The following is a 24,502-nucleotide window of genomic DNA, read 5'->3' on the forward strand; positions in this document are numbered from 1 at the left end:
TTTTCTAGGATGCAAAAGGGATTTGTATTTTAGATTAGCTTTCAAGACTGAAACAATACCTCACAAATACTATGCAAGTATTCTGGCTCAACTGGATGAAAAAATATGGAGCCAAGACCCAGGGGGGGAAAAAAAGGTTTATCGTCAGTGAAATGCATATGGTCACAAAGGCACTTTCACAATAGGAAAACTGGGAGTTTCAAGTGTGAAGTCTTCAAATATCTATTCCACTCTCCAATTTTTTCACATTCTGACTTTAGCTTCTTCTTCTTTTCTTTTTGTATGAATGATTCACTTAAGACTACATGCGTCACACCTCAAAACCGTTTTGTGAGTCAACAACTGGATATGTTTTCACTGCTCTGTCTCTTGTAACTCCATTGGACATGGAGGTAGCAAATGAGGATGTACAATGTCCATGACATACTGCTGTGCTGTCCGAGTGACCTGAAGTCATATCCGATGCTGCCCCACACGCCCTCTCCCTATGTCGTTGTCATACTCACTGACAACTGTCATCGTGGGTCTTGCAGAATGTGACTCACTGCTGATCACATGACAGGTGCAGGTGTGAAAGGGTTACAATGTGCTTGGCGTACATTACAGCAATTCTCCCATGGGCTCGTCAGACACGGTCAACCGGAAGCTTGCTGACGAGCACGCTGCCCTTACGTTCCCAAGCAGTCCAACATGGGGCCACTACCACATCTGAATGTCTCACAAATCTGCATATTGCATAATTCAATCAGCCTGGCAAATGGAGACACACAATTAGGCCCCTTCAAATTTTGTTACATGCTGATAATGCTGACTCACAGAAGTACAGGGCATCTGTGCCCTTCACAGGGATCACTCAACATCTTACACTCTTCACATCTCTTATAGCTCCTACCATTCATGGTAACAATCCGAGACACAAACAAAGCTAATGCAATCTGGTGGCCTTTGTATCCATTTCAGAGAGTTGCGACTCTCATAATTTACCACTGGTATGCACACTCGTGAAACTATGTTGCTTCAGGGAGCTTCCCTTTTTTTTTCTTCAAGCAGTTTAGTTCTTTGAATCCATTTTTCTTGTAGCTCAGAATAATTATTTTATTGTGTAGCAAACTTACAGACTAGCATTCTGGTCTGAGCTGTCAGAGTTGGCGGTCATGTGTGTGTGAGGTGTGCTTGCTTGTGTGAATGAATGGTGTGTATTTCTATTTCTTTTTCTGATGAAGGTTGTGGCCAAAAGCTTATGTGTAAGTGTCTTAACTGTGCCTGTCTGCATTTTAACGTGCCATCTTTATGGTAATTAGCACTCTATCTTTTCCTACACTGCTGATATTCCAACCTGGAGTTTCCATTGTTTGAACTTACGGTCTACTGTTTTATGTTGCAGTGCACTTCTACAAGTGTAATACACAAATGTTGCCTTAGGAAAGAGTCACAATAACATCCATGTCTACCGTTTGCTATTTTTTATGAAATAGCATGTCACACTCGAAATTTAACTTAGCCAATGAAATAAGTTTGAAGATTTATTGTGTGTAAAAGACACGAGGGCCCACTGTGTGGGAAATGTGTGAAGTTCTGTGCAGAGACGGAGTTATCCACAGACGCGGTAAGTCTGGGGAGCCATACGGGTGTTAAAACATCGCCACCTGCTGGGATGAGGGGCCACTTACTCTGTGGTGGCGCTGTGCCAGCAACGAGCTCAACCCATTGATTAGCACCACAGATGACAATGAGCAACCAGCTGCTTGTCTGTGCAGAGATATAAAATTTATCGATTTTGGACGTCGGGTGACAATCTGTCACACGGAGAACAATGTTTACTCTGGCAATTTTAACACTAATCTAGTGTTCTGCAACATATTAATGTGAAATGTTGTCTATGATGTTGAAGAGTGTAAGTTAAACTGATATCTGAGAATTTGTTGTTTTTGTGGCATTATCTGGAAAATGGCCTCTCTTGCAGCTCCAAGCATAAATGTCAAGTGAAGAAGAATAATTAGCACAGCACACTGGAACCGAGTAGGGATCCGGTTTACTGCTCGGCCACTAAATTAGCATATTGTGTGTACACCAGAAGAGACGCTGTACACACTTGCATATACTACACACACAAGTACAAGCATCGATCAAGCTACTGTGAAACTGCACTCTGTGTGACTCATCACTACATCAGAATACTGTAAATGTGGTGATTCCAATTTCTTAAGGTCTCTTCCTGTTTGTTTTCATCAGTTGGATCTTATTTTTCAAGTATGTGGGAATCCAATGAGCTGCCTGTTTGGATACATTCTTTCTGTATGTCCCACAAGTTGGATTCTTTGGAGACACATTGTAACAAGAGTTTTTAGGATTTTGCCTGGAAATTTCACACTGGGTTCTGTGTGATGTATTCCATCTTTTATTCTTGGACCTAAGATTTTTACTACAATTTTACATTCTTGCTGTTTTCATGTCTTGTGTTGGACAAAGAGTCTCTCTCATGCATAAAGAAATTCTAATTTGATCACTGTTGTACAATGTTAGATTTTAGAGTTCCAGGAAAAATACTTTTAGTTAACTGAGAGACAGTTTGTATTTTCTGAAGTCTGGATTCTATGGCCTTCTTTTCATTATGATGTTCAGTGGTCTTTTTCACCTAACTATTTAAACTCTTTAACACCGAATACTATGTCATTGCCTATATAACTTCACCCAGTGCCATTTTGGTATCAGCCAAGAATTTTTTCTCCATGTGAAATTAGTAGTCTAATTTTCCTAGCTTGCTCCCTTAATATTTCAAATTGCTTTAGCACATCAGTGATGTTTTTGTCAATTAGTATTATGTCATCGGTGTAGGTTACACAATATAATTCTATCTTTAAGTTTACGTTCTAGTCAGTGTAATAGTGCACCTGCTCTTCTCCATTATCTTACAATTTTCTTAGGGGCATAGTTGAATAGCAATGTAATATGCCATCCCATTTTCATATTCCTATGTCTGTCTTAAATTACACTGCTTGAAAAAAAGTGAGACACTCAGAAGGTGGGGAGAAAACAAATTGAAACATAGCGAATTTAGAGCGTATGTAATGTTATTTCAGTCATAACAAAACAGAGTCAAATTTACACAGAACTTATCAGTTTGAGCCCACTTATCAATACAGCAATGCACCCTGTCTGGTCTGGACAGTGCGGGAGGATGTCGTAAAGCTGCTGCATACCCTCCTCAGAAAGGTGATCCACAACTGTTGTAACTGGACATTGCAATCGTGGATACAGGCAGTGGGATGGAGTTGACGTCCATGTTGGTCCCATAATGTTCTATCGGGGACAGATATGGGGATTTTGCTGGCCACAGGAGTATATCAACATCACGCAGACAATTTAAAGAGACACATACTACATGTGGACAAGCAGTGGCCTGTTGAAAAATAGCACCACAATACTATTACACACTGCTGTACCATCAGAGTTCCCTCGGCCATTACAAGCCGTGACCTGAAGTCATACCCAATGGCTCCCCACACCATGGGACTGCTTTGTGACCCCCCCCCCCCCCAAATGTGGAAGAATGGGACCTCTCCCCATCTCCCCTGGTCACGGTCAAACTTCTCCACGATAGTCATTTGGAGCAGTGCAGGACTGGGAGACTCATTAGTGAACATAATGTGACGCCATTCATTAGCAGTCCCTACTTCTCGATCGTGGTACCACTTCACATGCAGTCATTTGCTTGGGTGTTAATGGCAGCCTATGCGCAGGACGGCAATTCCATAGTCTGGCTGCTCCTAGCTGTATGACACAGCATGTTGCAAGGAGTCTATTACAGTGAACTCCTGTTTATCCGAAATGATCGGGATGGTGGCCGGTTCCAATAACGAAAATTTCAGATAAATCAAAGTCCCCTTTTTTCACATGTGAACACTCCAAATTGCATCAATATTGCGAAATACAATCGTAAAACGTGCGTAGGGTATGTAAAACGTTACCGATACGGCTGCAAATAACCCTGCACTTTTTTACTGAAAAAATTGTGTTGACATGTTAAAAAGGCACCAAACTATGATTGAAAACTCAAAGCTTTTAAATGCTGTATAACAAAGCTCGTTTATTTTGCATTCTTACAGAAAAAATCTCCCTTATTTGGCAGTAGGAAAAACAGGAGTTTTAATTTTATTACCTACTCTTTTGAATAAAAAATAAACTACTGAACAAAATTATGAAACAAATCTAGAGATAACTCAAAGGAACGAAAAGTCTGTCTAGAGGAACTTTCAAGAAAAGTAAAAAAAAAAACTTTTTAAGTTATGGACATAGAAGTTCTAGGATGCTTCATTAGAGTTTATTTTTTGGTAACAAAGTCACAAATGTCTTTTTTTTTGTTTTTTTGTTTTTTTGCTTGAGAAACTATTTCTGCAACAATACATCTCCAACGTTGAAATCAAACTATTTCAGGATAAATCGTCTCCTCCTATTGGCTGATGTACTCCAGGGCAGTTTGGATCACTTCGTAACAGAATGTGTGAGGAATATTTTTCTCTGATTCATCATCAGAAACATAGTCTTCTGACACTTTATGATCGGTCACAATTTGGACGATTTCATCCTCAGGCACATGAAAATATGCCATTTTCCATCCACTCTTCAATGTCTTCGAAGTGTGTGTCTTTACAACCAGCTTCTCCAGTAAATTCACCAAAATTATGTCAGCTTGAGTTTCGGTGTTGCCTCCTCCTTCCCACCACTTAGGTTGCCTTACGATCTAAGAGTTTTTTCCAAGACCTAACAAGAGGAAGTGGAGGAATTAGACTCCAAGCGTCAGCAATCAATGAATGACACTTAAAACATCGATTTTTTAAGAACTTCCACAAAATCATCTGCAGCATCAATCACACCTATTAAGTATTCCAGCATCTTGCGTCTGTAATGTTTTTCCATCGCCTCAAGAATACCTAGGTCCATCGGTTGACATAGAGATGTGACATTTTGTGGGAGAAATACAACTTTGATATCCCCATCTTGCAGATCACCTGGGTGATAAGGAGCATTGTCCACAAGAAGTAGCGCTTTTCAAGGAAGTCCATTTCCTGCCATGTAATTTACTACAGCTGGAACAAACTCTGCCTGGAACCACTCTCTGATGATGGCACTGTTCATACATGCCTTAAGACTGATTCGTGTACCTCAGTGGCAAAGCTGGTTGGTTGGTGTCTAAATGCTCTTGGTGTTTTGGATTTGCCAATTAAAGTAAGACACAGTTTATGATTGCCAGTGGCATTACTGCAAGCGAGGACAGTAAATCTTTCTTTGATATTTTTGTATCCGGAAGCCATTTCTTCTTCTTTAGAGGCAAGGGTTTTCGTTGGCAGCATTTTGTAATTCAACCCAGTTTCATCACATTTGTAAAGTTGATTGCCAGTATAACCTCCTTTGTCAATGATTGTGTGCAGTTTCTTCTTAAAATCAGCATAGCAGCTTCATCCCCAGATAATGATTTGGCACTGATGGCAATTTCATGAATGCCATGCCGCTTCTTGAAACGATCCTGCCGGCCATTATTTCCAAGGAATTCTTGCTTCTTTCCTTCAATCAGCTCATCAGCTCATTTTGACAAAGTAGAGGACCTGAAACTGACACACCTTTGGCTCTTATTTATTCGTGCCACAAAAATAATGCCTCTTCTAACTGAGGATGTGCACCTTTTCTCACTGTTTTTCAAGATTTCACTGCACTGCCCAATGCTTGGATGGAACAAAATTTTTCAATTCCTGATCGATTTGTCTCCCGATCAGTAATTGTACTCCTACTCTGCAGCAACTTTTGTGGGTGGCTCACCAGCATCAATTCTCTGCAAAGTGTGAAGCTCTTTTTCCAACAAGATCACATTCGTTTTATGTTTCGTGCCCGTAGTCACGTTCAGTGTTCTTTTTACAGACACTCGACTGAGTCCTTTATGGTTTTTGGCCCCTTTTATCTCTGGACACTTTAAGGCACATAGTGGGAGCACAAAACCTCAAATCAGAAACACACAGATGCACAACTTGACAACACTCGAGATGCACTAGACAAACTTTTGACTTTTGAAACCAGGCTGTGGCAGCCATCAAATGAAAGCATTCGATACATCTATGCCATTTCCTCTGTTCTACTCAAGCCCACGTGGCAACACAACAGGGTGTTGTACGTTCACTGTTAAACACTCAGCTTTGATGTACCGACAACAAGTGGAAAGTGTTAGGCGGCGCGCTCTAATTGTCAGTTTCGACAGGGCTATGTTGCGCTGCATAGAACAATACTGTATGTACTGTACTTACAAGGAGTTCCAATAGATGGCAGTGGCATGAAACCATGCAATACGAATAAGAAACACACTAGAGCTTCAACCAACACACGCACGAATTGACAATACTTGGACTTTTGACACGCACCAGTGCACTGATTAGCAGTAGATTGCCAAAAAAACACCAGCAAATGCTTGGCTACAGGTGCACGCAAATTGAAACTTGTCAAGTGTCAATCTAGCTAGCCAAAAGTGTAGCTGCACGAGAGTTTACTGTACTTGTTCTCAGATGGCAGTCACAGACGTGAACAGGTTACAATGTACTCAGTACACTACACAGTGATGCTCCCTTGTAGTGGTCTGATGTAGTCAACTGGAACATTGATGATGAGTATGCCCTTACTTTCCAACATCAGGCCACTGTCAGATCCAAATACTCCAAAAATACAGATGTTGCAAGGTTTAACCAGGCGACCAAATGGACATCCACAATGAGGTTTCTTTCAAACTCTCATCAGATAATGCTGTCTCACACCAATATGCAGCACCTTCATATCCTCCAGAGTGATGATTCAACATCTGACGCTATTCGCATCCCTTATATACCACACAATGCTTGCTAAACAGCAATAAAAACAAAGAACACTAATGAATAATGAAGGAAAAGACAGCCTGTTACTTACCATAAAGAAGATACCTTAGGCTGCAGATGGGCAGAATTAAAAGACACTTACATAAAGCTTTCAGCCACAGCCTTCATCAGTAAGTAGTAATCTGTCTTTTCCAACATTGTTGATATTCCTACTGGAGTTTCCATTGTTTCAAGGACACTGATGCTTTTCTGTGAGTGTTTCCTTTATGATGTTTTCTGCAATTTAGCTTTTTTTTAAAAAAGAAAAAAAAAAAGAAAGAAAGAAAGAAAGAAAAAAAGATTTGTTGCTGGAAAACTTCTGAAGTCCAATAAAGGAGTTACAACAGCCATATATGGTTATCTGGTGGACCTTGCAGAACCAAATTCTAGGGCTGAAATGTACTGTTGACCAATGGGCATTAATCAGAATGAATACTAAATAAAAAATTAAATCCAATTTTACACAAAAAACACAGGTTCTATCACTGTTGTTTTTCGTTCTATTTTGCTCTTATGTTTGCTATGACTTGTTAAGCAGAAATTTTCTTTCTATCTATAGAGTTACATTTGCTGTAATGTATCTTACCTGCATGTTGTTTCTTCTTTCTACTCACTCCTGCCCCAATCATGGCAAGCAAGTCATCCTCACTGCATTTGCTTCGTATTGCATCTCTGAAACAACAGTTAAAACACCCATTAAACAGTACCAGGCAATTACCACACAGTGAAATGTTGGTACACTAAAAAGGAAGAAAAACTTTGCAGAAATCTTCAACAGTAATCCTGTAGTTTGCAGTAGGCAACAGCAGGATAACAAACCCACTGGACAAGAATGGGAAAGTCATGATAGAAATTACTTTTATTTTTATAAATAAACAGGTATCTTACACAAATGCTCAAGAGTATACATAGGATCTCGGGCTGAAGAGGTGGAGCAGAAACTGACATTAGTTTTGTTGAAGAGGGAGTAGTGGAACATAGCACAATTTCTTGCAAAATGACGCCAAATTTATTGATAAACTGTTAATTAATTGCCAAGCTCACTAATGTGACCATTTTACAACAGGTACTTACTGCTTGGAGTATATGTGAATTTTCAGGCTTGCCTGATAGATCTGTTGCAAAAACACTTTGGGTTCGCCACCAGATAACATTATGCAAGTCCCTCCCTCAATATTTCAGTGACACAACATTTTGGCATCTTCTGGTGGTGGTGATTTCCACTATCACTGCTGCAAGATGCAACCGGCAATTTCCACGTGACAGCTTTGAAATTTATCATGTGGATGACTATGATCATCATATTTAGAATTCAGAGGATTTCATAGAATACCTGAAGATGCTTAAACTAGAACTTTCAGATATTTTAGTTAGCTCAAATGTTATATCATTACTTACAAAAGTGCCCCTGCAGCCCTCATTAGAGATTATTAGCAGCAAGTTTGAGAAAGAAATTGTGGTGCTGTTTAAACATGTGCATACCTCATCCTATTTCTTATGTAACACCAACTACTTTGATCAAGTGGACAGTGCTCCCATGGGAGATCCTCTATTTCCCTTAGTAAATATCCAACATTCCTCCTTCTGGCAGAATGCTGAAGAGACATTTGTGGTGTGGCCCACATAATACAGACACTACCTATGTTCCTGCAGCATTTGCACTCGCTCCATCTGAATATTCAGTTCACTGTGGAAGTATAATAAGATAGCAGCTTACCATTCCTGGATGTCACGGTTAGAAGAAAAGCTGACAGAACACTGGGGCATAGTCTCTACTGCAAACTGATACATGCAGAGTTATATTTGCGGTCCAAAAGTTGCCATCACCCTGCACAATGTGGTAGTGTCTTACACTCCCTGGCACATAGAGCACACGTGATCTCAGATACCGACAGTCTGCCTGGTGAACTGTAACACCTAAGAACAGTGTTCCAGCAGAATGTTTATTCTTGTAAACAGATTTGCAATGTGTTCTGAGCAAAGCAAGTTCAGTGTAGGGATGTAAATGAAGATACTTAGACAAGCACTGCAAATGGCTTTCTTCCCATATTTCAGTGGCATGTTTTCAAAAATAGAAAGAATCGCTAAGAGAAACAGAATCAAGTGTGTTTTTCGTCTACCAGCAAAACTAAGGAATTGTTTGGGTTCAGTTAAAGACAATCTTGACCTTAGAAAACACAGATCATATATAAGATCTGATGCCATTATGGGAAATCTTATATAGGGCAGACACCTCACATTGTGCAAGAACACTGTGTTCAACAGCGCTGACAAAAATGCCACCCAGTAAATTAATGGTAGCAGAGCACTGCCTGAATACAGGGCACCACACGTTTCCCAAGAGGACTGAAATTTTATCCTCAGCATCATCACTCTAGGATTGTGTTTTTAAGAATGAGGCATGTATCCATACGGTGGGCAATCTTACCAACAGGAATATGGAATTTTGACTAAGGACTGCCCAGAATCCAGCACTGACTGCTATGAAATTAACACAGTAGAAACCAGATCCTCCGATGTATGACCTGATGCAGCACCTTGCAGAGAGTTAATTCAGCTTTTAACCACACGAGTGTCCAGAAGTGCAGTCATTGCTCACAACACATAAGCAGAAGGCTACTATGAATGGCATTTCCATCCAACTGGGAGTGCCTGTCCACACATTCGTACTCCTGCTTCTAGCCTGACAAATTTCAATTCTGCTGTGCGAATATCACCAGTCACATCTTGCAGCAGTGATGACAGGACCCACCACTACCTGAAGATGACGAACAGTTGTGTTGGTGAAATATTGTGAGGCTTGCACAAAATTATTCAGTGGCAAATCTGAGAAGATTTGTATACTTTATTTTTCTGTGACGGAGGTAATGTGCAGCAAAATGTGATAACTTTCTGCATTTGCCTTTTTGTACATTTCAAAATACCCCAAAAATTGGTGAGAAACACTGAACATATGACGTAACCAGATGACATACCCCACAGCATGTGCAGCAGTTGGGGCTGAGTGTAAAGGAATGATTGAGCAGTGCAATACTTTCATTTGAGCAAACAGAGCAAATTTCAAAAACATTTTGTAAATATGATCTGTTGTAAATGTAGATGTTACAAAATTATTGTCCCTGCTGTAATCAAGCAAAAGCAGTTCTGATTTTGTGTTTTTTGTTTCTGTCCCTTCTCTTTTTGTTTACAGACATTAGTTAGTAAAAAAAACATAGGTCATTTAATGGCAATGATGCTATTCTGAAGTTTATACTCATCTACTTGTTAGGCAATATGGTAGGTTTTCATTGTACTGTACTTTGCAAGAAATCAAGGAAACTGCAAGGCCGGTAAATAAAATAATAAACTTCAATATAAATACATAATTGTTTAACACAATGAAAGAATACTGCCTGCCAGATGCAAGACTCAAATCCTGAATGCCATCACTAAAGTCGCACAAGTGTGTCCGTAGCCACAATGATATGAATACTTGACTTGGGTTGGGATGATCAAGTGTGACAGGCCGAGAGGCTCAACCACTGCAAGCATGGCAAGGTACATCATCTGGTGACATTTGTCATTCGCTTTTGACACATTTCCCAACATTTTTATCGTATCCAACATTTGTGATCCCATGTGTCTTGTATTAAATTACTTGTCTCAGGGTCATCTACAGTGCTTTGGAGGTTTTTAAATGATAATACGCATCACCCTGTCTGTGTGTGTGTGTGTGTGTGTGTGTGTGTGTGTGTGTGTGGCATACTGATCTGAACTAAGCAGCCTTCAAATGGAAGTTTTTTGATCACTCCTTATTTTGCACCCTGCCACCTTGGCAATATGTACCGCAAATCATCAGACAGACGACCTTCCTGCATGCTTCGAGCATCCCCTTGTAACTGCGACGAGCAGTGTGCAGATTGCATCTTTGTATCCCACAAAGAGGTGACAGTTCCCAGTGGCATGAATGGTTACTGTTTATTGACTGTCACTGAGTTGGTGAGTCATTTGCAACATTGTGGCCCACCTGTACACTGCTAAAGCCATGCTAGTCAGTGGTAACCCCAGTCAATGATATCCTGTTGCCCATAGCAGTTCACTCTGCTGATTGTGGTAGTATTTTCCTTGAATAAATCTGCTCACATTACACCTTTGACACTGTGGTACAAGAAAGCCCAATGACTACACACCCTTATAGAATAAGTGTCTCGAGCCATGGGTACCCAGGATATGGCAGTGATAAAATCACCCTGTGATCAACTGTCACACTGCAGCTGTAAGCTGCACCTCCTTTTTCAGAATACTCAGGTTTATTAACTTGTAGTAAATCAGATCTTTTGAAGGAAGATTTAACAAAAAGGGCACATCCAGGAAAGGATGAAACCATGTCTCATTAACTGGCACACAAAATTAATAATTAGTGGTGACAAAGATCCTCTGCAATAAAAAATAATGTCCACTGACTTCATGTATTAGTCTTCAAGTGACAGAATATATGTAACTGTGTCCTTCTTATTTACACTGATTAAACAATGGAAATTCCAGGTAGGAATATCAACAGTGCAGGGAAAGATAGATCACTATTTACCGTAAAGAACACAAAGTTGCACACAGGCACAACACACAAGCAAGCACACCGCGTGTGCACGCACGCACGCACACACACACAGAGAAAAAAAAACTGCCAAGTCCAGCAGCTAGAGGCAAGCTGCTGGAGTTGGCAGTCATATGTGTGTGACATGTGCTTGCCTGTGTGTATGAATGTGTGTGTTTCTCTGTATCTCTTTTGCTGATAAAGGCTGTGGCCGAAACCTTTGTGTAAGTGCCTTTTTAATTGTGCCTGTCTACAATGTAACATGTCTCCTCTACAGTAAGCAGCACTCTACCTTTTCCTATATTTTTCATTTACACAGATGTAATTAACAAATCAGAGTCTATTTATTCCAGAGAAGTGACAGTTTGTTCATGACAGTTCAGCACAAATCTGATTTTTTATATACAGCAAGGCTACCTATAAATTATTCTGTGTGCCAGTGTTCATGCTGACTATAGGGATTCACACTGATCATGTGTAATTTGACATCTGGTCCTGTAAACTTACTTCTGCTCAACGTGAAAAATTCTCCACTCCACATTTTGTAATTAACCTTAACATATCAAATAATGCACCCTTCGATATAACTGCTTATTGTCCACTTCCCATCACTCTATTCCCAATGTCAACCCAGCTGACCTCTACTTCTAATCCAAAAACCATGGTTGACTCAATGTTTGCTATTGCAAGCTATTGCAACACAAAAGTGCCAGAGGCACCAGTAATGATATATAATTAAAAATACTAGAAAGTAAGGCTCACCGGTTAGTTCATGCTAAGACAAACACTACAAGTGTCTAAGACACTGCGCTCTCACACAAGTACGAGGTCTGAATACATTCCAGTTACGATACACTAAACTATTTCATTCACGGTGGCAATATACATACTCTCTCCCCAATAAACAGAATAGTTATAACTCAATTGTTCACAAGTGTATATTATGACTCTTGCCGCAGCTATGCAGTCAGTATGCCACAGGCGTGCCATAGAAAGGGATCAGGTTCAATTCCTTGTAGAGCCGGGAAATTCTGCTCGGTGGACAGACTGGAATAGGGTACACACTGCTTGTAGTTCCAGCTGAGGAGCTACTCAAGTGAGAAGTAGTGTCTTCAACTTCTGAAAGTTGATAACAGCCTGGAGAGTTGTATACTGACCCCTTAACTCTCCATAGATATATAGTAGAGAACATCTCTCGAAGAGCATTGTGTGGTCTTCTGGGCCCAATGCAGAGTTCCTTTATCAATGTATATTGTATATCACCACTTGTACACACTCATCAGCACAGTACCATATTGTCTCTTCACGTGGCAAATTTTTATTCCCTTGTTTCCAGATCAACATTTTTCCTCTTCTTCTTCTTCTTCTTCTTTTTTTTTCTTACTATCATTTCTTGTACCACACATATTCCACACGGTTTATGCTCACTCCTTCAATGATACTGCCCATCCTTCTCTAGTGTGCGAGTTGTCCCTGCTTTCCTGCGTGTTTGTTGGTTTAAACACCCTTGTTTCAAAAGAGAGTGACAGCTTAGATACAGTCTTGTCAACATTTTGTATTTTTATTTAGCAATTATTGTTTGAGCCTTATAGGCGAATGTCACAAGATATTGTCAACCACTGCATTCACTAGATTGGAATGGGGTTCATGGTAACTTATCAATTCATTTTTTAAGTTGCTGTTATCTTTTTCATCCTATCTTGGACTAGCTTTTCCATACTCCCACTCTATTTTACGTAGTCAAACAGTTATCTGCCCTTGCAAACTTGCTCCTTTACTACCAAGTTAACTAATACTGGGCAGCCTAACAGAAGTTCCAATATCCAGTCTTTCACCACAATTCACCTACACACACTTTTCACTCACTGATTTTCTTTTTTCAATGTCATAAATATTTTGCTTTCACAGACTGCTGTGCTTTGAACATAAAATTGTAGGAACATCTGCCTCACATGTCAGTTTTTTTTTTTTTTTATTTATTAAAGAATATGTTCCTTGCTTATTCCTATCTGCTTCTGATACATTTCCATTCTCACTTTTATTTTGTTTTGATCCATTTCTTTTTTCTTTGATAGACAAGTCAAACAACAATGGCAATATGTTGCAGCCCCCTGTGTTTCACCCTACTTACTACGAACTTACTTTTCTTAGCTTTCAATTTTATTAGTCATTTGGTTTTTAAGATACTTAATTGTTTGACCCTGTATTTTTATATCTTATTTTACCTTGGGTTGATAAAGGATTTCTGTTATGCTCACAAAGAGAGAGCTGATTCTTCTCACCCCCCCACCCCTCGTACCTTGTCCTGAAACAAACTTATCGCCAAAGTATCTTGCAGTTTTTTTCCTATTATTAATCTCTTAGTCTAGTCATCAATTTAAAAGTGTCAGTTGTTGGTCCCATTGTCTAATAATTTGTACATCTATACACAGGAAGTTCCAATTTTTATTTGGAACATATAGACTCTGATAATCATGAATCACAGTTCAAATGGCTCTGGGCACTATGGGACTTAACATTTGAGCCAAGGCAGGATTCAAACCTGCGACCGTAGCAGTCGCGCGGATCTGGACTGAAGCGCCTAGAACCGCTTGGCAACGGTGGCTGGCGAATCATAGTTACCATCACATGGACAGAAATACTGTGTTAACTTTATTACAACCTAGGGACATAGCTAAAAATGTCTTTACATAATTTCCAGTCCTGATTACTTTCCTTTAATTTAATCTCACAAATAGGTTAGTGTAACATGATGTTGACAGAGGCAAATTATATATACTCACAAATTATTTAGCTAGAGGTATCTGGTTTGTATGTCTGGGAGGGAGGAGGGTGCAAGCTGAAAACTTCAAGAAAAGATAACTCATTTCATACCTGCTGGATTTAACTGCAGTTTATCTCTTCCATATACCAACCACATACCTAATGTGCATGGCAAACAGTTTAAAAGTATTATTCTATACTTAGCATTTGGAACTATCAGTTTCTTCATGAGAGAGGAAAGAGGGATAAGTTTCTGAAGGTCTGAAAGGTCACTCGGACTCCACGACTAATGTGAGGACAAGAGGAACGAATGTGTCTATAAGAAGTTTTGGAATTTCACCTCCTGAAGGTAAAATACTGATCAGTCTGTCAGTCTTCTAGTAATTTTATGGTTTCCTCACATGAATTTTCACTTGGACACGATTATTCTATGTTTCATCACTCACCTGAGAGATATCTCTGAATTCCCAAAGAGACACACCTCCAAATTGCCATCAGCTGTTATCCGTAAACGGTTGCACGTGCCACAGAAGTGTTCACTCATTGAGGTAATAAATCCCACACATCCCTTGAAGCCCGGGACATGGTATGCCGGCAAAAAGAAATTGTAAGAAAATAGCTACTGCTGTTGTGAAAATACTATAAATGTGTCGCTTACCAAGTGGAGGAAGGAGAAAACGTGCATTAAGGGGAGTTTGAACGCCCTATCCTGACAATGTTAAATTTAGTGACTTAACTTCCCCGTATTTCAGGAACAACTGTAGCCATTGACAAGAAACTTTTACAGCACATTAAACTATATGATCTGAGTCTTACAATAATTGCATTTCCGCCACTGCTTTTGGAAATACAATTTTTTAATTACACAGTTAAAGTTTTGTGTACTTTTTTGTATGTTATTCTAAATAATTTTATTTATACATAACATTATGTTTTTCTTTTAGTTAAGAAGACTCAGGATACGTATGTTATTACTCCCTGAAAATTTGAATTCGCTACTCAAAGTAGTTTCTGAGATTTAGGGAAAAATGCAAGAGAAAATGTAAATTTTCAGGAAGAGTTTTTAAAGTTTTAATAGACTGTAACTCAATATATGCTTATCATTTTATTTTTAGTCACTCAGAAGCACCCTGCACCATACTGTATATCATCCTCTTGATCTTTTTTAAGTTTTTTCTTGTTTTCTTCTTTCTGGACTCCGTAGTGGCCAACTGTGCTGCATACTTTGCTTTACCAATGCAAACCTTGTCCATCCATTCAAATTCTCTGATGCAGTTTGCTCCAGAATTAATTCCCATATGTTGTAGCACTTTCACGCTACCAATGTTGCCATCATTAAAAGCAATAACAGCATAACTGACCCCCACTTTAGTGCCTTCATTACGAGAAAAACATTTTTTGGTCTACATCTACATCTACATCCATACTCCTCAAGCCACCTGACGGTGTAGGGTACCTTGAGTACCTCTATTGGTTCTCCCTTCTATTCCAGTCTCGTATTGTTCGTGGAAAGAAGGATTGTCAGAATGCCTCTGTGCGGGCTCTAATCTCTCTCATTTTATCCTCATGGTCTCTTCGCGAGATATACGTAGGAGGGAGCAATATACTGCTTGACTCCTCGGTGAAGGTATGTTTTCGAAACTTCAACAAAAGCCCATACCGAGCTACTGAGCGTCTCTCCTGCAGAGTCTTCCACTGGAGTTTACCTAACATCTCCGTAACACTTTCACGATTACTAAATGATCCTATAACGAAGCATGCTGCTCTCTGTTGGATCTTCTCTATCTCTTCTATCAACCCTATCTGGTATGTATCCCACACTGCTGAGCAGTATTCAGACAGTGGGCGAACAAGTGTACTGTAACCTAATTCCTTTGTTTTCGGATTGCATTTCCTTAGGATTCTTCCACTGAATCTCAGTCTGGCATCTGATTTACCGACGATCAACTTTATATGATCATTCCATTTTAAATCACTCCTAATGCATACTCCCAGATAATTTATGGAATTAACTGCTTCCAATTGCTGACCTGCTATATTGTAGCTAAACAATATGGGATCTTTCTTTCTATGTATTCGCAGCACATTACACTTGTCTACATTGAGATTCAATTGCCATTCCCTGCACCATTCATCAATTCGCTGCAGATCATCGTGCATTTCAGTACAATTTTTCACTGTTGCAACATCTCAATATACCACAGCATCATCCGCAAAAAGCCTCAGTGAACTTCCGATGTCATTCACAAGGTCATTTATGTATATTGTGAATAGCAACGGTCCTACGACAATCCCCCGCAGCACACCTGAAATCACTCTTACTTCGGAAGACTTCTCTCCCTTGAGAATGACATGATGCGTTCTGTTATCTAGCAACTCTTCAATCCAATCACATAATTGGTCTGATAGTCCATATGCTCTTACTTTGTTCATTAAACGATTGCGAGGAACTGTATCGAACGCCTTGCGGAAGTCAAGAAACACAGCATCTACCTGGGAACCCGTGTCTATGGCCCTCTGAGTCCCGTGGACGAATAGCACGAGCTGGGTTTCACCCGATCGTCTTTTTCGAAACCCATGCTGATTCCTACAGAGTAGATTTCTAGTTTACAGAAAAGTCATAATACTCGAACATAATACATGTTCTAAAATTCTACAACTGATCGACGTTAGAGATATAGGTCTATAGTTCTGCACATCTGTTCGACGTCCCTTCTTGAAAACGGGGATGACCCGTGCCCTTTTCCAATTCTTTGGAACGCTATGCTCTTGTAGAGACCTACGGTACAGCTGCAAGAAGGGGGGCAAGTTCCTTCGCATACTCTGTGTAAAATTGAACTGGTATCCCATCAGGTCCAGCGGCCTTTCCTCTTTTGAGTGATTTTAATTGTTTATCTATCCCTCGGTCATCTATTTCAATATCTACCATTTTGTCATCTGTGCGACAATCTAGAGAAGGAACTACAGTGCAGTCTTCCTCTGTGAAACAGCTTTGGAAAAAGACATTTAGTATTTCGGCCTTTAGTCCATCATCCTCTGTTTCAGTACCTTTTTGGTCACAGAGTGTCTGGACATTTTGTTTTGATCCACCTACCGCTTTGACATAAGAGCAAAATTTCTTAGGATTTTCTGCCAAGTCAGTACATAGAACTTTACTTTCGAATTCATTTAACACCTCTCTCATGGCCCTCCTCACATTACATTTCGCTTTGCGTAATTTTTGTTTGTCTGCAAGGTGTTGGCTATGTTTATGTTTGCTGTGAAGTTCCCTTTGCTTCCGCAGCAGTTTTCTAACTCGGTTGTTGTACCACGCTGGCTCTTTTCCATCGCTTATGATCTTGCTTGGCACATACTCATCTAACACATATTGTACGATGATTTTGAACTTTGTCCACTGATCCTCAACACCATCTGTACTTAAAACAAAGCTTTTGTGTTGAGCCGTCAGGTACTCTGAAATCTGATTTTTGTCACTTTTGCTAACCAGAAAAATCTTCATACCTTTTTTAATATTTCTATTTACGGCTGAAATCATCGATGCAGTAACCACTTTATGATCGCTGATTCCCTGTTCTGCATTAACTGTTTCAAATAGTTCAGGTCTGTTTGTCACTAGAAGGTCTAATATGTTATCGCCACGAGTCGGTTCTCTGTTTAACTGCTCAAGGTAGTTTTCAGATAAAGCTCTTAAAAAATTTCACTGGATTCTTTGCCCCTGCCACCCGTTATGAAAGTTTGAGTCTCCCAGTCTATATCCGGCAAATAAAATCTCCACCCAGAACTATAACATAATGGGCAAATCTACTCGAAATATTTTCCAAATTATCCTTCAGGTGCTCAGCCACATCAGCTGCTGAGCCAGGGGGCCTATAGAGACATCCAATTACCATGTCTGAGCCTGCTTTAACCGTGACCTTCACCCAAATTATTTCACATTTCAGATCTCCGTCAATTTCCTTCGATACTATTGCATTTCTTATCGCTTTAAACATGCCTCCCCCTTCACTGTCCAGCCTGTCTCTGCGGTATACATTCCAATCTGAGTTTAGAATTTCATTACTGTTTACATTTGGTTTCAGCCAACTTTCTGTCCCTAGTACTATGTGGGCATTGTGACCGTTTATTAATCAGAGCAGTTCTGGGACCTTTCTATAGACGCTCCTGCAGTTTACTATTAGCACATTAATATTGTTATTCCCTGTTGCATTTTGTCTACTCCTACCTTTCCGCATCTCAGGAGGTGTCTTTTCGGGCCTAGGGAGGGAATTCTCTAACCTAAAAAACCCACATGTGCACTCCACACATACTCCACTACACTTGTAGCTGCTTCCTGCATGTAGTGCACACATGACCTATTCAGGGGGACCCTACATTTCTCCACCCGATAGCGGAGGTCGAGAAATTTGCACCCCAGATCTCCGCAGAGTGGTCTGAGCCCTTGGTTTAAGCCTTCCACTCGGCTCCAAACCAGAGGACCACTATCGTTTCTGGGTACGATACTGCAAATAGTTAGCTCAGATTCCACCCCACGAGGATTTCCGCCTTCACCAACTCTGCTAACTGCCTGTAAGAACTGAGGATGACCTCTGAATCCAGACGGCAGGAGTCATTGGTGCCGACATGAGCAACAATTTGCAGTCGGGTGCACCCAGTGCTCTCTATCACTGCCGGCATGGCCTCCTCCACATCTCGGATGAGACCCCCGGCAAGCAGACAGAGTGAACACCGACCTTCTTCCCCGACCTTTCCGCTATTTCCCTAAGGGGCTCCATCACCCGCCTAACGTTGGAGCTCCCAATAACTAATAAACCCCTCCCCCCATGTGCCTGCTCGGACCTTGCTGAAGGAGTGGCCACATGTCCACTCACAGGCAGAATGGGCGATGCCACACGGCCAGCCTCCACACTGACCCTCCGCCTCGTGCGCCGCAAACGCCGCTGAACCCGCCACTCCCCTTGCGAACAGAGTGGCCCAACCGCGCCCGGTACCCGCAAAGATGTGTCAACAGCAGGGTCAGTGGGTGAAGCATGTAACACCTGGGGTGTACCATGCAACGCACCAGACTCCCCACTGCCACTACACTCCGAGGCAGCAGCCAGAAGACGGCTAACCACGGCCATCAACACGTTCAGCTGTTCGCGAACAGTGGCCAGCTCCTCCTGTGTCCGTACACAGCAGTCTCACATCCTATCCATCCTAAGAAATCAATTTACTGTAGAGAGTTAATCAACTTATAACTAGACTGCTAATTCACTAAAGGCGGCTGATAGTTGACTAAATTGTGGTTACTAGATACTTCCTGTAGAAAACAATGAAAATAGCACTACCTGTCTCTGGACTGTATTCAAAACAAACACTAGCACTACTGGCACTATGGCTGACTAAACGGACTCTCTCTGACTGTATTCAAAACAAACACAAAATCTATGGAACACTCGACAATTAAAGCTTCCTAAAAGCAAAAACACACGGAAGAAGAAGTGACAAGTAAGAAAAATAGAGTTAATACTTAAACTAGCGTAGCTCGCTGCACAGCAGACGTGACGCAGACGGCAGTTACGATGACACTGACACTATAAGATTATTGAACGACTCATTGGGATTTTGAGTCTGACAATGCAGACACTTCTTCAATAATTCAGGATTGGCAGGTCTCTGTAAACAGGTTTTATGATATCCACAACTGCTGCTGGGATAGAATGTTTATGGCTGTATGACCTGTTTGAGTACTGGGCATTGCGGTAATTGCACCATGAATGAGATCCAGGAGGGCAAAGATGGTGTACTGGTTTATCATCAGCTGACAGTCTCTGGAAGAAGGTAGTCCATACTGCCTGCTTCATTTTCAACAAATCCTCAGTATTATTTCTAATGGCAATCTCATAATACTGTTGTAGTTCATCAATCATGTTGTCTGTCAGCCTGCTTCTTATGGTCTTACCACCTGAAAGTTTCTTGTCTCTCAAACTTTGTTTCAATTTCCTCAATCTGGTACCCATCCTCTTCTGGACATGACCAACACATTCCATTTCTGTGATAAGCTTCTCACCATAAGGCTGAGTGGCTACTACACTGTTATATTTATTTGAGTCTGTCTAACCTAAGAACTTAGTGTAACACACTCCCCTTTAGTTTACAGATCGATTATAAATTTCAACAGCTGCACAGGCCTCCGTACGACTAGTTGTCCTTCATAATTTCTGTCACAGATATGCCCTTCTTCATTCCCTGGTTTATACTTTTAAAAATATTTGGTTAAAATTTGGAAATCTATTAGCTTTCCAGTATCCACACTGGTCACTGTAGCAACAGAATTCTTAGAACTGCAGCTGCACTTCTACCAAGTGCCCCAAAAGCTACTGATATGTCAATCATACCATCGTTTATTTCAGCAGCTTCATTTGCAGCACCCTTAATTGACTCACATGCAGCTGATTTCACAGCAGCTCCAATAAATCCTGCATACTTGTCCATTTTACAAAGTGGGCGTGGCATATACATCACGACACACATTGTTTCTGCTGCAGTGTGTCCTTTGCCAATAGCTCTCAATCCATAAGACCACCTAATATTTATTTTAAAATAATTATCTTTACACTTATCAGAACTCCAAAATGAATGAGTATATTTACAACTGGCAGAATTAATGATAAGTTTCCTGGCTAGTCCATTTGATACCTCAATGTCTTCATGTAAACTAACTGGCCCTCCACATACATACAGCACACACATTCACATAACATCCCTATTAGGATGTGTAAATGTATCAGAATATAACCTAACCTACCGTTTACATGAGTTTTGTTTTGAGATAACTGTGTTATCACTATGTTTTATTTTAATCTTCGAAGCACCAATGGGTGTTTCTCTAGATACTCATGAGTTTGCCAGTATTTCATTGTCTGTAACTTCACACACCACATGCTGAATACAATGTTTCTCTTTATTCAAAATTTTATTACCATGAAACCCACATTTCTTAAAAACACTTCATTTTGGAGTCATACTTTTTGAGAGATTTACCAGTCTATTCGTCACTTTTCCTCGGAAAAACGTTAGCACTTCGATATACAAAGCATGTTTATACTATGAAAAGATACGATACTATTTTTGACAGTGCTACCAATACAAACACATAATTTAACCTTTATAACACAGCAATCCTCAGCTTTCTACAGGGTGGTCCATTGATAGTGACCGGGCCAAATATCTCACGAAATAAGCATCAAATGAAAAAACTACAAAGAACAAAATTTGTCTAGCTTGAAGGGAGAAACCAGATGGCGCTATGGTTGGCCTGCTAGATGGCGCTGCCATAGGTCAAACTCATATCAACTGCATTTTTTAAAAATAGGAATCCCCATTTTTTACTACATATTCATGTAGTACATAAAGAAATATGAATGTTTTAGCTGGACCACTTTTTTTGCTTTGTGATAGATGGGGATGTAATAGTCAAAAATGGTTCAAATGGCTCTGAGCACTATGGGACTTAACTTCTGAGGTCATCAGTCCCCTAGAACTTAGAAATACTTAAACCTAACTAACCTAAGGACATCACACACATCCATGCCCGAGGCAAGATTCGAACCTGCGACCGTAGCGGTCGCGCGTTTCCAGACTGTAGTGCCTAGCACTGCTCGGTCACTCTGGCCAGCTGCTGTAATAGTCACAAACATATAAGTATGTGGTATCACATAACATTCCGCCAGTGCGGACGGTATTTGCTTCGTGATACATTACCCGTGTTAAAATGGACCGTTTACCAATTGCGGAAAAGGTCGATATCGTGTTGATGTATGGTTATTGTGATCAAAATCCCAAGGGGCATGTGCTATGTATGCTGCTCAGTATCCTGGACGACATCATCGAAGTGTCCGGACCATTCGCCGGATAGTTACATTATTTAAGGAAACAGGAAGTGTCCAGCCACATGTGAAACACCAACCACGACCTGCAACAAAAGATGATGATGCCCTAGTAGGTGTTTTAGCTGCTGGGGCAGCTAATCCACACATCAGTAGCAGACAAATTGCGCGAGAATTGGGAATCTCAAAAACGTCGGTGTTGAGAATGCTACAACATCGATTGCACCCGTACCATATTTCTATGCACCAGGAATTGCATGGCGATGACATTGAACGTCATGTACAGTTCTGCCACAGGCCACAAGAGAAATTACAGGATGATGAAAGATTTTTTGCATGCGTTCTATTTAGCAATGAAGCATCATTCACCAACAGCGGTAACCTAAACTGCCATAATATGCACTATTGGCCAACGGAAAATCTACAATGGCAGTGACAAGTGGAACAGCAGCGACCTTGGCAGGTTAATGTATGGTGTGGCATTAAGGGAGGAAGGATAATTGGCCCCCATTTTATCGATGGCAATCTAAATGGTGCAATGTATGCTGATTGCCTGCGTAATGTTCTACCAATGTTACTACAAGATGTTTCACTGCATGACAGATTGGCAATGTACTTCCAACATGATGGATGTCCGGCACATAGATTGCGTGCGGTTGAAGCAGTATTGAATAGCATATTTCATGACAGGTGGATTGGTCGTCAAAGCACCATACCATGGCCCGCACGTTCACCGGATCTGACGTCCCCAGATTTCTTTCTGTGGGGAAAGTTGAAGGATATTTGCTATTGTGATCCACCGACAATGCCTGACAACATGCGTCAGTGCATTGTCAATGCATGTGCGAACATTACGGAAGGCGAACTACTCAATGTTGAGAGGAATGTCATTACTCGTATTGCCAAAGGCATTGAGGTTGACAGACATCATTTTGAGCATTGATTGCATTAATGTGGTATTCACAGGTAATCACGCCGTAACAGCATGCGTTCTTAGAAATGATAAGTTCACAAAGGTACATGTATCACATTGGAACAACCGAAATAAAATGTTCAAATGTACCTACGTTCTGTATTTTAATTTAAAAAACCTACCTGTTACCAACTGTTCGTCTGAAATTATGAGCCATATGTTTGTGACTATTACAGCGCCATCTATCACAAAGCGAAAAAAGTGGTCCAACTAAAACATTCCTATTTCTTTACGTATTACACAAATATGTAATAAAAAATGGGGTTCCTATTTTAAAAAACACAGTTGATATCAGTTTGAGCTATGGCAGTGCCTTATAGCAGGCCAACCATTGTGCCAGCTGGTTTCTCCCTTCCAGCTAGACAAATTTCGTTCTTTGTAGTTTTTTCGTTTGACACTTATTTCGTGAGATATTTGGCCCGGTCATGATCAATGGACTACCCTGTACATAAAAAATTACCGATTTTATTAGGTCTTGAAATAATGCATGTAAAAATTTTAACATTTTCAACTGGTGTAGATTATATTTTAGAAAATAAAATAAAATACTTCCCACGCAAGTTTATAAGTAATATACATCTCATTTTATTTGGAAAATTGCAAATTTTATAATCAGATAAAAACCCAAAAAAGTGAAAAAGAATGTTTTCCCCTTCTAACTCCCCTTAAAGTTACGGAAATGTGCAAGCTTTCGGAGCCAGTGGCTTCTTCTTCTGGCAGAAACAATGAAGGGGAAGGAAAAGGGAAGAAAGAAAAGGTTTGTCAAGGTTTAGGAAATGGGGAGAGTTGCAGAAAAGCTACAGAGAAACCCAGGCCAGGACAGACTTACTGAATGATATGAGAAATATATAACTAAACCAGTCCATCTCTCATACCACCAGCAGATGTGAAGTATTCTTGTGATTGGTAGTAAGTCATAAACATTAAATTATTTTCAATGTATGTTCATATGTAATACTGCACGTACCTTTGAGGTATCATTGGGCCCATTGGGAAGAGGATCGAAATTAGGCCACTGCTTTCTAATTATTTGGAGCATTTCACTAAATGAGACCATCTTCCCATCATTCCATTTGTTGCCGCTGAAAGGCATGTACTCGATAAATCTGACGTCAACATTACTCTCTTTTGTTAACTACACAAAACTGCACACTTGATGTTCATTAAAACCTTGCATTACAACACAATTTATCTGTGGAAGAAAGACACCATTAAAAACTTGGTATCAGATAAAGCATGGTTTAAACAGAGTTTGAAAGACTCTATAGATGAATATCTTAACAGTGGCTGTTAGGCCAGCTTAAATAAGAATGTCTGTTAGATTTCAGTTCTGAGAGCACTTTGTCATAACAGTCAAGATTATGTACTTTTTGTTTGATAAATTTATTAATAGTGCATAACAATGTTTGAGTCTGACAGCGTATCAATTCTGAAA

The 24,502-nt window shown here is 40.3% G+C and overlaps 1 pseudogene; it reads right to left on the minus strand.

The window, feature by feature from the left end:
- LOC124722801 overlaps nucleotides 1-24,502 on the minus strand; it is a 44,230-nt pseudogene that overhangs the window by 4,898 nt on the left and 14,830 nt on the right.

Source organism: Schistocerca piceifrons, chromosome X, assembly GCF_021461385.2.
Source record: "Schistocerca piceifrons isolate TAMUIC-IGC-003096 chromosome X, iqSchPice1.1, whole genome shotgun sequence".
NCBI classification, from domain to species: Eukaryota; Metazoa; Arthropoda; class Insecta; order Orthoptera; family Acrididae; genus Schistocerca; species Schistocerca piceifrons.